This window comes from Arachis ipaensis, chromosome B09 (assembly GCF_000816755.2).
Source record: "Arachis ipaensis cultivar K30076 chromosome B09, Araip1.1, whole genome shotgun sequence".
Taxonomy (NCBI): Eukaryota; Viridiplantae; Streptophyta; class Magnoliopsida; order Fabales; family Fabaceae; genus Arachis; species Arachis ipaensis.
In genome coordinates this window covers 131,647,205-131,663,707 of record NC_029793.2, presented here as the reverse complement: position 1 = coordinate 131,663,707, position 16,503 = coordinate 131,647,205, and positions in this window count along the sequence as shown.

Genomic DNA, 16,503 nt, shown 5'->3' with positions numbered 1-16,503 from the left:
ATGTCCTCTCTAAAATAAAGGGTAAATTACCCTCTGTGATATATATAGTGCCTATAATTATAATTAAGTTGAATGTTAACCATAATAATTAGGTATATGTTCTCTATTTTTCTTTCTATCTCTTGTGATTATTTAAATTTAGTTTAGCACCACTAGTCTATGGTGGTGGTGGTGGCTGTCACCGCTGGTGAACTCACAAACCCATTAACAAGGTGCAAGTACGTATTCAGCTCATTACACGTGGTAAAATTTGTGCTATCTCTACTACATAGGCACAACTCCTTCCCAACCTCAGCGTACACCCACTGTGTCTCCTCCACCCTCTTCTGTATGGTGATAACATCCTCGGAGTTCACTATCCACAAAACTTTTGTCCCATGAAAGTGATTAAATTCTTGTGTATAATTGTCACATCATCTTGCAAATCCTATTGATCTCCACCTCATCGACAACAATGTCTTTAATCTTATGAGGATCCGAATCTACCATCCCTTGAAACTTGTATTTGACATCATCAACAACAATGTCTTTAACTGTGTTTATGACTTGAGGATCTAAAGAATCTTTTCAAATGTCTTTATGACTTCTATCATCACGGACCATAAGCTCTCCTCTACCTTCAAGTGCATCAATTGCATTCGTAAAGATCTCTTCCACTTCATAAAACTCATCTGGTGAATCACTTTCAATATATATATCACAAGGGATAATTTATCCTTTATTTTAGAGAGAGTATGATAGAATTCACCTTTTTAGTAATTACTCTTATAACACTAAACATGTAATTGGGTTATGGTAATTTATAACTGCTGCTATTTTTTTATTGGTTTATAACTGACATTTTTTTAGATAAATTGGAAAATAATTTTGAGTGATATTAGGTAGTCAAAGAATAATTACAATATAGAAATATCACGTAAAAATTTTTATTCTCTTGATAAGCAAGTGACATACACTTTCTTATCATTTATTCTCCTTATCACCTACCATTTTGCTGCATGCTTGGAGTCATTAATGTTCGTTCCAAAATCAATTTCAATTTCTTCCAAATCAAATCAATATTAGAAATTATAATTAAGTAGTTAACTGTTATAATTAATTTTAGAAATTTAGGAATATATGTTTAAATAATAATTAGAAATATGTAAGTTTAAATGTAATTAATTTTTGTTTAGAATTTTTTCCAATATAATAGATTAGTATTAAGAATTACTTGTTTAGAATTTTTTGTAATAATTTTAGAAATTATTTGTTTTAATTAGATTTTTTAAAATTATCTATGATAATTGTGGAATTTCAATTAATATTTCTTGTTTAGTTAATTGTAAAATTTTTTCAAAAATGACAGTTAATTGATTGGTAGGTTAACATGGTAAATACTGAATTTGGTAATCAACGAAAAGTTTAGCATGAGATTAATATATTAGTTGCTTTAGTTAGACAATTATTATATTTCAGTAGTAAATTAGTAATTGTTATTGATTTGACTAATAATTTGTTATACTTTTGTAGAGTTTACGAATGTTGACATCTGATCACCCTGTCTCTCCAGGTCATTATAATGAGAGGGTGGAGGAGCATTTACGATCTACTGATTTTTACCATGTGGCCCAAATTGGAGTAGTCCAATGTCAGAAATCACTAGTAAATGCTCTAGTCGAAAGGTGGCACCCAGACACGCATACCTTTCACCTTCCGGTTGGTGAATGTGCCGTGACACTGGAAAACGTGGCTATAATTCTCGGTCTTCTGACGGACGGTCTTCCAGTCACAGGAATGACTCTAAGTAGTTTTGAAGCCTTAGAGGCGGAGTGTCTGCACCAATTTGGAGTTGCACCGAGAAAGTCGGACTGTAGAGGAAGCTACATAAAACTGATGTGGCTCCGGGATTTAAAAGAACGGTTACAGTTGACTGATGAAAATAGTATACAGAGGTATGCGAAGTGCCACATTATGTTGTTGATCGGTACGATATTATTTGGAGACAAGTCTGGGGCATCTGTACATTGGAAGTTTCTGCCTCTGCTCCGTGATTTTGCTAGTATCGGACAGTACAGTTTGGGATCGGCACGCCTAGCACACCTGTACAGGGCATTATGCAGGGCATCACATTTTGACTATAAGGAAACTGATGGTCCGCTAACACTTCTGCTCGGTTGGGCTTGGATCCGCCTACTGTTCATACCCTGGGTCGAGCTATCCGACCCAGGATGTTTTAACGACATGACAACCGACCTCTTTAGGTCTGCCTACCCGATCTCTTCTTAAAGAGATCGATCAAAACAACAGAAAAGGCCAGTAAAGGGCCCAAATAGAGGAACACGACCCACGTCCAAAGGCAATCCAAGCCTATAGAGATAAAGGCGGTTCCCTTGAAGATAAGCTGACCTCAACTCAAAGATAAAGATAAGATAAGATAACTAACTTATCTTATCTAAAAAAGTCACTCTACAACTACTATAAATACACTGGAGCACCTAGGTATAACTCATACTCTGATTCTACATAAAACCTGCTTTATACCCATACTAACTTAAGCATCGGAGTCTTTTGCAGGTACCCCCCCACCCTCCGGTGACGAAGGATCAGCAGTGCAGTCGATCCAACACGTCGGACGCACCTGCTCCGGCCGTCATCCACCGACCGGACACGTCGGCTCCGACCAGTGCAGAAGATCTCGTCCGAGATCGACCTCTAGTTTCAGGTAACCCTCGGAATATTGGCGCCGTTGCCGGGGACCTGGAAGTCATCCCAACACCATGGCGGACGACCATGACAACGATCACGATTCAGATCTAGAAAACAGAATACCGCACAAAAATGCGGACACCCCACTAAAAGACACCCCGGAATCCAACGGAGACAAAAATCCAGCAAATCCGGGAGCAATAGAAGCACTTCAAGATCGGTTGAAGCAACTTGAAAAAGAAACCCAACAACAACGAGAAATCAGAAAGGATCTACAAAGAGAGGTACGGCGACGTCGGGAATTGGAAGAAAAATTACAGCAATTAGAAGCCGATCTCAAATCGAAGGCCCATCGGATCACTCCTGAGGAAAGCTCACGTAAAGAACAGGATCCATTCACCAGGGAGATCGTGAAAACCAAAATCCCAAAGGACTTCAAACTCCCAGATATGACTTTATATGACGGTACCACAGATCCCAACCACCATCTCAGCAATTTCAAAAGCAGAATGTACCTTACCGACGCCTGAGACGCCGTTCGCTGCAAAGCTTTTCCAACAACTCTCACGAAGACAGCAATCCGATGGTTCGACAACTTACCTCCAAAGTCCATCTCAAACTTCGACGACCTGGCCAAAAAGTTCTTGGCCAGATTCTCCATCCAGAAAGATAAAACCAAGCACGCCCCCAGTCTACTGGGGATCAAGCAAGGAGATCGGGAGAGCCTCCGCAACTACATGGAAAGATTCAACAAAACATGCATGGACATACAAAGCTTACCAATAGAGGCCGCCATCATGGGACTCATCAATGGCCTACGAGAGGGACCATTTAGCCAATCTATATCAAAGAAGTACCCTACCTCATTAGACGAAGTACAGGAGCGAGCAGAAAAATACATCAACAGGGAAGAAAACGCTCGGTTGGGAGAAACCTCAAAATCTGGGAACCCCTACCGAGATAAAGACAAGGAATCCAAAAAGAAAGAAGATCGACAGGGGGAGAAAATAAAAAAGTACCATAATTACACTCCTCTCAGGGCATCCCTGGTCGACGTGTACAAAGAAGTCTGCCATACAGAGAAAATCCCCTCGGCGCGACCACTCAAAGGCAAAAGAGGAGGGGAAAACCAGAAGGAGTATTGTGAATACCATAGAGTTCGAGGGCACTCCACCAACGAGTGCTTCGACTTAAAGAATATCATAGAAAAATTGGTGAGAGAAGGAAGAATAGATCGATTTCTGGCTACCCGAGATGATGACCAGAGAAAAAGACGAAGGGACGAGGATGACGGACGAACTGAACGATCACCTCGGACACCAGAAAGACACGTCCACATGATACACGGTGGATTTGCAGGAGGAGGGATCTCCAAATCATCTCAAAAAAGATATCTCAAAGAAGTATATCAGGTCGAGGGAAAGGAGGAAGCACCCGACATCCCTGCGATAACATTCACTAAAGAGGACGCATCCGGCATCATCTCGGGACACGATGATCCCATAGTCATTACTGTCATACTGGCAAACGCCAATCTGCATTGCACATTAGTGGACCAAGGGAGTTCTGCCGACATCTTATTCAAAACAGCCTTCGACAAACTCGGCTTAGACGAAAAGGAGCTTAGAGCATACCCGAACAGTCTGTTCGGATTAGAAGATACCCCAGTACAACCACTGGGATACATATCGCTACACACAACCTTCGGAAAAGGGAGCCAATCTCGGACCCTCAAGATAGACTACATTGTGGTCGACGTAAGTTCAGCCTACAATGATCTAATAGGTCGGACAACACTTAATCAACTCGGCGCAATAGTCTCAACTCCACATCTATGCATAAAATTCCCAACCACAGAGGGGATAGCCACAATAAAAGTAGATCAAAAGATGGCACGCCGCTGTTATAACGAAAGTCTAAACCTTAGAGGCAGGGGAAAAGAGTTTCATACAATCGAACTGGGCGGAGTCCAGCGACGAGAAGAACTCCGTCCACAACCAGAAGGCGAGATAGAGAAGATTCAAATCGGAGACACCTCGGACAAAACGACCAATATTGGCACGATCCTCAGAGGAGACTCAAAAGAATTACTGATACAATTCTTACGAGATAATGTCAATCTCTTCGCATGGAAAGCCGCGGACATGCCAGGCATAGACCCTAAGCTAATATGCCACAAGTTGGCGGTCTACCCAGGATCTCGACCGGTGCAGCAGAGACGAAGGAAACTCGGGCCAGAATGATCCAAAGCTATGGAAGAACAAGTACAAGCACTACTGGAGGCAGGATTTATAAGAGAAGTCAAGTACCCACTATGGCTAGCCAACGTCGTCTTGGTGAAAAAATCAAACGGGAAGTGGCGAATGTGCACCGATTACACCGATCTCAACAAAGCCTGCCCAAAAGATCCATACCCACTCCCAAGCATTGACACTCTGGTAGATGCTTCCTCCGAATACAAATACCTTTCGTTTATGGACGCATACTCGGGATACAACCAAATCCCCATGTATCCACCAGATCAGGAAAAGACCTCATTCTTAACACCAAAGGCAAACTACTGCCACATCGTGATGCCTTTCGGTCTCAAGAACGCAGGAGCTACTTATTAAAGGCTAATGAATAAAGTCTTCTCAGATCACATCGGAAAAATCATGGAAGTTTATGTGGACGACATGTTGATAAAGACACAAAGCGAAGATACATTATTATCCGACCTGGCTCAAGTATTTGACACCATAAGGAAGCACAACATGCGACTCAATCCCGCAAAATGCACCTTCGCAGTAGAAGCAGGCAAATTCTTAGGTTTTATGCTCACACAAAGGGGAATTGAAGCAAATCCAGACAAATGTCAAGCCATACTCAACATGAAGAGCCTAACCTGTGTCAAATAAGTACAACAACTCAATGGGAGATTGGCCGCCCTATCCCGATTCTTAGTAGGAGCTGCGAATAAAATCCCTCCCCTTCTATGCTACTTTAAGAAAGGGAAAACAGTTCAAATGGACGACAGAATGTGAGCAAGCCTTCCAAGACTTCAAGGAGTTCTTAGGACGGCCACCTATCCTATCCCGACCACGAGAAGGAGAACCGCTCATATTGTATCTCGCAGTAGGGAACCGGGCAATAGCCTCGGCACTAGTCAGAGAAGACAAAAATGGGCAACAACCTGTCTACTTCATTAGCAAGGCACTACAGGGATCCGAGCTGAACTACCAGAAAATAGAAAAATTTGCCTATACTCTTATCCTAACATCTCGACGACTCCGTCCGTACTTCCAGGCTCACACCATTAAGGTCGAACTAACCAGCCCATAAAAGGAATATTGCAGAAAACAGATCTAGCAGGCAGAATTCTACAATGGGCAGTCGAGTTGTCAGAGTTTGATCTCCAATATGAAGCTCGGACGGCAATCAAATCACAATATCTGGCCGACTTTATCACAGAATTCACAAATGCCCTAGAAACCCCCACAGAATGGAACCTTTATGTGGACGATTCTTCAAATAAAACTGGAAGCGGTGCAGGCGTAATAATAGAAAGCAACCAAGGAACCCAAGTTGAGCTCTCCCTTAAGTTCGGGTTCCCGGCCTCAAACAACCAGGCGGAATATAAAGCATTACTAGCTGGTTTGAAGCTGGCTAAAGAGGTCGGAGCTCAAAAACTCAACATTTACAGCGATTCACAAGTGGTCACATCACAAATAACAGGGAGCTACCAAGCCAAAGATCCCACCCTAAAAAAGTATTTGGATAAAATCAAGGAACAGCTCGGACAAATCGGGGAGTATAAGATCTGCCACATACCCCGCGAACAAAATGTCCGAGCTGATGCACTCTCAAAACTAGCCAGCACCAAACCAAGGGGTAACAATAGAAGCCTCATCCAAGAAATGTTGCAGAACCCGTCAATCTCGGAAGAAGAAAAAGTCCTGACTATAACAAGTCAGGACCAAGGATGGATGACCCCTATAACCAACTACCCCAAAACAGGAACGCTCCCCACAGAAGAAAAGGAGGCAAAGAGGTTAAAAAGGGAGGCACAGTACTACACCATCATAAACAACATCATGTACAAAAGAGGAATCTCAACACCTTTGCTAAAATGCGTGCCGACCTCCAACACAAGGGAAGTGCTAGAAGAAATACACGGCGGCATTTGTGGCAATCATCTCGGAGCACGAGCTCTCACCAAAAAAGTACTCCGGGCAGGATTTTATTGGCCAACTCTACAGAAAGAAGCCACAGAATTTGTAAAGACATACCCACCATGTCAGAAACATGCCAACTTTCACATCGCCCCGCCAGAAGAGCTCATCAGCGTGACCTCGCCTTGGCCGTTTGCAAAATGGGGACTCGATCTTCTCGGCCCCTTCCCACAGGGATCAGGACAAGTTAAATTCCTCATAGTATGGTAGATTACTTTACAAAGTGGATCGAGGCAGAGCCCCTAGCCAATGCCACCGCTCAAAGAAGCCAAAAATTCTTATATAGAAACATTGTCACGAGGTTCGGGGTTCCATATTCAATAACCACAGACAATGGCACTCAATTCACAGATGCAGGCTTCAGAAGACTAGTAGCCGACTTGAATATAAAGTACCAGTACACCTCCGTTGAACATCCACAAGCCAACGGACAAGCCGAAGCTGCTAACAAAGTCATACTGGCCAGATTAAAACGGAGATTACAAGATGCAAAGGGAGCCTGGGCAGAAGAGCTTCCACAGGTCCTATGGGCATATCGAACAACGCCACATTCCACCACGAAGGAATCCCCCTTCCGATTAGCATACGGAATAGAGGCGATGATTTCAGTAGAGATTGAGGAAGGATCGCCCAGAGTAGTTCACTACAATGAGGGAGCAAACTCCCAATTTCAGAGAGAAGAGCTCGACTTGCTACCCGAACTCCAGGAAAGAGCTCGGATCAGGAAAGAAGCTCTAAAGCGCCGAATGGCTTCCAGATATAATCAAAAGGTAGTGCCGAGAAGTTTTGCAGAGAATGATCTCATCCTAATCCGAAATGATATCGGAACAACTCGACCAGGAGAAGGAAAGCTGGCAGCAAACTGGAAAGGACCCTACCGAGTTGTAGAAGTACTTGGAAAGGGCTACTACAGACTGTCTGAACTCGATGGACGAGAGCTTCCCAGGTCGTGGCACGCTTGCAACCTAAGAAGGTACTACAGTTAAGAAGAGATAAAAGATCTCATCATTGCATGCACTCTTTTTCCTGAAAAGGTTTTTTAATGAGGCACCAAGTTGAGACTCAGACAATCCCATATGTATCTATTTGCACTTTTCCTTTAAATAAAATATATTTTAGATATTCTACAAAGATTTTAAGACGCATTAATCTGAAGCATTCATCGTCCGATTATAAAGCAACAGATCGGCAGAGAGTGAAAAAGAATTTCACTGCACGATCACGATAAAGACAACCGTCCGATAAAGGTGAAAACGCGATTCACCCAAAGGACGATCTAGAGATGACAACCACTTTCTACAAATCGACAAAGATGAACACAGAATAATGTAAGAAGTTATCGAAAGTGATCTAAAAAAGAACCTGACGAGGTCTTACGGATCGCTAAAATAATAACTTAAAGACTGGTCGAACATTAAGAAGTCGAACCAAGTCAAACCAAGTTATAAGTAAACCCTGGAAAGAGGTCTGGCCAACCCTATTAAAGAGGATTACTTTAACTTAGAAGGGCCCGACATAACAAAGTCAGCCCAAAACGAAAAGTTATTAAAGTAGTCCCTGAAAGAGATCTGACAAAGATCCAAGAAAGAGGACTACAAAAAATAACTTAAGGGAGACCGACATAACCAAGTCGGACTCCTACTACCAAAAAATTATCAAAGTAGTCCCTGAAAGAGATCTGACAAAGATCCAAAAAAGAGGACTACAAAAAATAACTCAAGGGAGACCGACATAACCAAGTCGGACTCCTACTACCAAAAAGTTATCAAAGTAGTCCCTAAAAGAGATCTGACAAAGATCCAAAAAAGAGGACTACAAAAAATAACTTAAGGGAGACCGACATAACCAAGTCGGACTCCTACTACCAAAAAGTTATCAAAGTAGTCCCTGAAAGAGATCTGACAAAGATCCAAGAAAGAGGATTACAAAAATAACTTAAAAAGAGATCGACCTGATGAAGTCAATCTCCTACAAACAAGTTATAAAAGTAATCTCAGAAAGAGAGGATTACAATAATAACTTAGAAAGGGACCAACGCAAAGGAATCGGTCACAAATACAGAAAACCGAGAAACAAGTTGGACCCCACAAATCGTAACCTCAAAGGATTCAAGCTACAAACAACAAAATAACCCAAGGAGGTCGAGCCGCAAGATATTACACATCAGCAGAAAACAGAAAAATGTCAAATCAAAAGGCATTATATAAAATCTACAAAAGTTGCAAAAGCCTCGAAGGCCAGCAAAATCTAAGGATGGCGAGCTACCTTTTTTGTTTTTCAAAATAAAAGTTGCTAGAAAAGCAACTAGGAAAGCGTCAGTAAATAAATAAAAAAGTTTTAAAAAGCCCACAAGCCGGGCCAACTACACAAATTCTCAGGAAAGAGATCAGCAAGCATCAGGAGCCTTCTTGGCAGCATCAGGACAAGGAGAAGGAGGACGAGTCTGAATCGGTACAGCGTCTACAGTTCCATCCTCCCGGTTCAGAATCTAGTAATCCGAATCAGGTGCAACCGGAGGAGCAGAAGAGGTCGGCACTTTGGTAGAGGACACAGGGGGAAGAACAACCTCATCATCATCACCCTCATCATCAGGGACAATCTTGCCATCCCTGACAATATTATCCAGGCTAAAAAGGGTGAGATCGGCCTCGGGAGCAATGACTCGAACTTGCTCCTTTAAGTTCTCGTAAGCAGCAGTCACGCTGCCAACGAGATGACCTTGAAGCTCAGAATAATCTTCCCGGGCATGGTCGAGCTCCCCCCTCAGGCGCATCACCTCTCGATAAGATGTAACATAACTATCCTTATGCATCAGGACTGCGTCCTCAGCCAACCTCAAAGAAGCCGCCAGTGATTGAGAACTCGCCTCCTCGTTCTTCAAGTCCTTCTCCAGCTTGGCTACCTTTATCTCAAGTTCCTCCTTCAACTCCTTCATCCAATCAAACTCTTGTTTCACCTCCTCCATAAACGCTTTAGTGGCGTGGAGAGGGAGATTCTGAGTAGTCTGATGAATGGCAGCCGCCATATATGCCATCTTCACATGATTTCGGGCCATAAATTCCAAGTGATGGAGGATGGACACATCATCCATGAAAGGGGGCCGTAGGGACCGATTTGCTGATCCACAAATTCAATGGCATTAAAATCAGGAGCATCGAGGTCAAAGGGCTCAGCAGTCTTTTGTTTTTTATTGGGAGGAGCAACAGAGGGAGCAGCAGGAGTGGGGTGAAGATCCACCAAACGGACTCGGGGTGTAGGGATCACCTTCTTCACCCCGGGAGAACTCGGCACTGATGGCTTCTCGCGCACTTGGGAGGACCCCTCCCCAGCTGCTTTGGCTGCAACATTTCTGGCAGCAGTCGCCCTCTGTGCCCTTTTAAAAGCTTTCATGGATTCACTGTTCTTCATTGCCTCTGCAAATAAAACAGAAAATTCAGCCACAAGTCGGACAAGTCGGAAAGACAGCTACAAGCAACATAAACAATATAATAAAAAACACAAAGATACCCAGTTCAGGTTGAAGAAGAGAAGGATTGGTTAGAAATTTCTTTGTGTCAAGATGGGGAGGTTGACCCCAGCGTTCTTTCAAGATAGTCACAAAAGCTCGCTCAGCCTCATCCAACATTTCCCATGAATACCTAGAGACCCTCACGTCTTTTTGCCATTCCAAGGGAAAAGCAGGCTCGTCATTCTCATCCAGAAAAAAAGGCCGAGCTCCTTCAACAGCTCGGACCTTGAAAAAGTAGTTTTTAAAATCACGGAACGACTCGTCAAACATGGAAAAAACTTTCTTTCCCTGGGTAGAACAAAAGGAGACCCAAGCTGACTTCTTTTTCACCACACCGGGCTTAGTCAAGACGAACAGATAGAAGAAGAGAGATTGGGAAGCAGGAACACCAAAACCATTGCACAACAATTGGAAAATTTTAATAAAACCCTAGGAATTGGGGTGAAGTTGAGAAGGGGCAACATTACAAGACCATAACAGGTCGGTTTCAAATTGGGTAAAAGGAAGGGTGATACCCAGGTGACCAAAGAAAAAATCATAAGCATAAAAGAAAGGGCGACCATCAACAACCCGAGTCGAAAAGCAGACTCTCTCGTCAGAAGAGGGAGGGACAAGTTCATAGTTCTTCTCATCACCAGAATTACTACAGACACTATGAAACTGCCTAAGCTGAGCGCAAAATTCAGAATCAACCAGTGAGACACACATGAGAACCATGGAGTCCACCCATTCGGCCATACCCGCGGAAACCCGGGAAGGCATCTCTACAACGTTATTTCGGGAAGACATGAGGTCAACTAAACCCTACAAAAAGAAAAGAAGAATGGATTACTTAAAAACATCCCAGACAGGGAGCAAAACATCTCGACGGGCGGATAAACAAAAAAGGGAAAACCCCAAGACTCAAGACAAAAAGTCTTGGGGCATCCATTGGAGGTAGTAAACAAGTAAGGTCTTTAAGTTATTTCTACAGCCTACATCCCGGCACTCATCAAAATAAAAGCCAAGAGAAAATGAGGGCAATTAATAACCAATTAATGAAGGCATTAAACCCTCTCACGTTCCCAAGAACAAAGCGCTGATATAAAAGCGCGCGCTTTTAGAGGAAAACATTCTACATTCAAAAGCTCTACGTAGAAAGGAATCGACAAAAGTGCTCGAGTTCGGCTTCGCTGTAAGAAGTTCGAAGTCAAAAAACTCGACTTCAAAGCAGAAGACCGAGCTCAAGCAGGGGCACTGTTCATACCCTGGGTCGAGCTATCCGACCCGGGATGTTTTAACGACATGATGACCAACCTCTTTAGGTCCGCCTACCCGATCTCTTCTTAAAGAGATCGGTCAAAACAACAGAAAAGCCCAGTAAAGGGCCCAAATATAGGAACACGACCCACGTCCAAAGGCAATCCAAGCCTATAGAGATAAAGGCGGTTCCCTTGAAGATAAGCTGACCTCAACTCAAAGATAAAGATAAGATAAGATAACTAACTTATCTTATCTAAAAAGGTCACTCTACAACTACTATAAATACACTGGAGCACCCAGGTATAACTCATACTCTGATTCTACATAAAATCTGCTTTATACCCATGCTAACTTAAGCATCGGAGTCTTTTGCAGGTACCCCCCACCCTCCGGTGACAAAGGATCAGTAGTGTAGTCGATCCAACACGTCGGACGCACCCGCTCCAGCCGTCATCCACCGACCGGACACGTCGGCTCCGACCAGTGCAGAAGATCTCGTCCGAGATCGACCTCCAGTTTCAGGTAACCTTCGGAACACCTACCATATCTAACGCTAGTTTCTAGGGAACCCCGCAGTTTTCTGCTTGCAAACAGGTAACATTATCTTACATTTATCCCGTATCTTCATATTTAGAATCCAATTGTGTTAATAAAATAAGTCATATTTGGTGGCGTAACTGGGAGCGTGGAGACCAATGCTATAGATATCTTACGCTTGCTCACTTTAGGAAGGCCTTGGATGATCTTTAGGTAGGCCATGTGTGTTTTCATTAAAGTAGTATTTGTTTCAGGTTTAGTGATATTGTTATTTGGATTGTAATCGTTTGTTTGCTTTATTTTTCCCAGTTTGTGTGGGTTGCGTATGTTGTTGATCGCGTTGATCCGAACATAATTGCTATAGACATCTAAATGCACTCGGTTGTGTGGAGTGCTATGGTGCCGTTGGTGTCTTTTGAATGTATTGAATGGATGCAACCGATAGGTTTAGACGACAGTTCAGCTTCGTTCAGAGAGTTCCTCATCAGGAATGAAATCTAGACAAGGCACACGGAGAAGTCTTGACTGGTCCTAAGAATCTTAACTGGGCCACAACCACGACTCATCCATTTTGGGTGATGCAGTGGACAAACAGGTATAATCACGTTCTCACCGAGCTTCCCATGGCTCCACAACATCCCTTAGATATTTACATGTACTGGTACCTTTCAAAATATGGCAATCACTTGAACTTGTCGGATCTTGTGGTTCAAGAGGATGTTCAGGGTAATCAGGTTATGGATGATGATAATCAAAAGCATGAGCCACAATCACCGCCACCTCCACCTCCACCTCCACAAGGACAACCTCAGTCCTCAAGCCAATATGTACCTCAAACACAGTTTACCCCATCGTTTCCAATACATCAGCAGTATTGGGGTATGCCACATTTTGACTCAGGAGATGGAGCTTCTTTTAGCCAGTTGCTTGGGTTCATGGCTTCAGATGCCGGCCAAGCACAATATAGCCATCAGCCTGATTTTATGGCGAGTAGGTATTCCTTGGACGCGAGGCATCCATGTCGCACTTCCTCCGGTGCTTCTGAAGGGTTAGCATCTGGTGATTCTAGTAGGAGTGACGGTGGTCGAGGAATTTTTAATAGTCAAAACCCTCACCTTGTTTCCATGACTCTGATTGAAGAAAATGCTAAGACGCTTGAGCATGAGACTGATGAGTATCTAGTGGATGAACCAGATGACGAGGACGAGGAGGAGGATGAAGCTGAGGACATAGGCGAGAATGAAGAATCCTGTAATGATGCAGGTCCTATTATTGCTTTACTTGTTTGGTCAATTGATTATATTATATACCTGCATGGTTAGTTGATGTTGTTATATTCATATATGATATCTCTATTAGTTGGATTATATCATATACTTGTTTCATCAATTGTTGTCATTATATTCTTGTTAGGATAGTCTGATTAATTAAAGTGTATACAGGTGAGGCGTGTACACCAGATGAGACAAGCAAAGGCTACAATCTCAGGGTTGATCCGCTGCGTCGTAGCGCTAGTCGATACACTCCGTCTGTGTTCAATAAGATCGCCAAGAAATGCAAGAATCTTGTGAAAGGTGTAAAGTGGGCAATGAAAAAGTAGTTATGGTGTAGTTAGTTTTTTCTATGTATCAGTTAACTTTCCTAAGTACCAATTAACTATTCTATGTTCGAATATTGTAAAATGTATGGACAGAATCTAAAGTCGAATATTTCATAGAGTAGAATGATATAAGTTACAATGTTTCAAATATCATAAAATATAATTTTACTTAGCATTATTGTCGGCACTTGCACCACCTGCCTGACGGCATCTACTACGACTGTGTCCTTCAGCCCCACATTGCCTACATCGCCTAGGACAACGTAACATTCGCATGTCCATCTCGTTCAAGAAGCGTGTCATCCTGGGACAACCTTTGGTAACGCGTCTCAGGTACGGATTCGATACGAATCAAGGCCTGTTGTAAGCAGGCCATGTAGTAGGATTCCCGAGTGGCCTAAACCTAGCTTGATAAACCCGTCGAACTTGGTCCATCTTATAAACATCATGCACATACACTTGCCAATCTAGTCATTGATTTGCACAACATGCAAACACATGTCAACAAGGAATCCGGTCCACCTGGATCTCACCACAGTCACATTGTTGACGACAGAATCGACGACATGCTCTAGTCTACTTGGCATCTCACGCACTTCAAAGACCTCATTCTGCCTGTCGAAGCAATTAACCTGGATGTTTCCTGCTGCAAGTTGATTTGCATGCAATTTTGAGGTCACAAGCTCAGAAAAAACATGGCCAGCATTAATCCGAGCCTCCGCCTCAGCTCTTTTCCGGATGAACAACTCATTAAGCCTGTAGAATGTTGCTTTGACAAGTGCAGTGATGGGGAGATTGCGTGCATTCTTCAAGACTGAGTTAATGCATTCCACTAGGTTTGTCGTCATGTGACCCAATTTGTAACCACCATCGAATGCCAATGTATACTGTTCGCGGGAAATACGGTTTAACCAGTTAGTGTAAGCCTCGCCCTGTTCTCGTAAACGCTGGTAACACACTTCATACTCGCGAACCTTCCTCGAATATCCTGCACAATATCAAATAACAAACAGAGAAAAAGAAGGATGACAAACACTTATTAATGGTAACTCTGTTAATAACGAACTTTGAATTACTTAACGTTACCTATATTTATGACAAGTTTTTGCAGGTACGGTTCCTTGAATTTCCTCAGAAAGTTCGACTCTATATGTCTGATGCAAAATATGTGGAACGCTCTAGGAGGTGACCAAGCTCCGTTACTGCGTGCCACAGCTGCATTGATGGATTCGTATCGGTCCGATATCAGTCCCACACCATCCCGAGTCACAACATGTTGTCGCAGGTTACTAAGAAAAAAGTGCCACACTTCAGAAGTCTATCCGTCCACAATAGCAAATGCAATTGGGACGATATTGTTGTTACCATCCTATGAAACGGCCACTAACAGGCAACTCTTATACTTTTCGTACAAGTGAGTCTCATCTACCTGGACAACTGGTTTACAATGTCTGAATGTTCTAATGCAGGGGATAATAACTCCAGAAGACTCGATGCAATACTCGGATATCACTTACCAAGTCATCGCCTTGATATGCAGGCATAGTCTCAAAATGGACGACAGCTGATGGCTCCTTATGACACATGGCCTCAAACCATATGGGCAACGCTTCGTACGATGCTTCCCAACCTCCAAATATTTTTTCTACTGACTTTTGCTTAACCAACCAAGCTTTTCGATAACTGATGGTGTAGTTGAACTTCGATTGCACTTGTGCAATAACTGATTTTACCTTTAACGAGGGGTCACCCTCAACCAATGGCTTTATGACTTCTGAAATTGTATTCGAATCTAGCTTCGAATGATCCTAAGAAATGGTGGCTCTGGTACAAGTGTGACTGTCGTTATACCTCCTTATAACCCAACAGTACTTTCTGTTGATCATGCTAACCCTGATAAGCCAATCACACCCTGATCCATACTGTGTACACTTGGCATAAAATGTCAACGGCTCCGACTCATACACCAGTAGTCTACACTTCTTCGGAGGGTATACTCTTTCGTCGCCTTAATAACAGCTTCCCTAGAACTAAATTCCATCCCACAGCGAATTCAATATCTGCGACAATAGGAATTTCTGCCACGACGGCAGCCATACGATAAATATTTAATACACGATTATTTAATAACCGAAATTAAAAGTAAATCAATACTCACTACATTAATAATGATATAAATAAACTTTACATTAGGTTATTATCTCAATCTTAACAAAATAAAAACATAAAAATAAATACAAATTAACTAAATAACTAAAAATAAATACTAATTAACTAAAATCTTAATAAAATAAAAACATAAACACATAAATAAATACTGATTAATAAATACAAAATAACTAAATAACTTAATAAATACTAAAATAAATACTAATTAACTAAATAACTAAATAAATACTGATTTCTAAATACTAATTAACTAAAAATATTATTATCTTAAACTTGACTAAATAAACACTTTTACAAATGTCAATTGAGTATATTTTTACATGTCACTTAACTATTTGGTCCATCGATCAATATCAACTATTACAAAATTCTAATCCTTCTTATAAATATAGGCAATTATGTACTTGCACTCATATATTCCGGAAACTCCGAAGCATGCATGGCTTCCAAATCCAAAACTCGCATGAAAGATGGCTCCTCAAACGGCACTTCGTTTGCGAGTGCATTTGCCACGTCTGTCACATTTGGAGCCACATTGTCGTCACCTT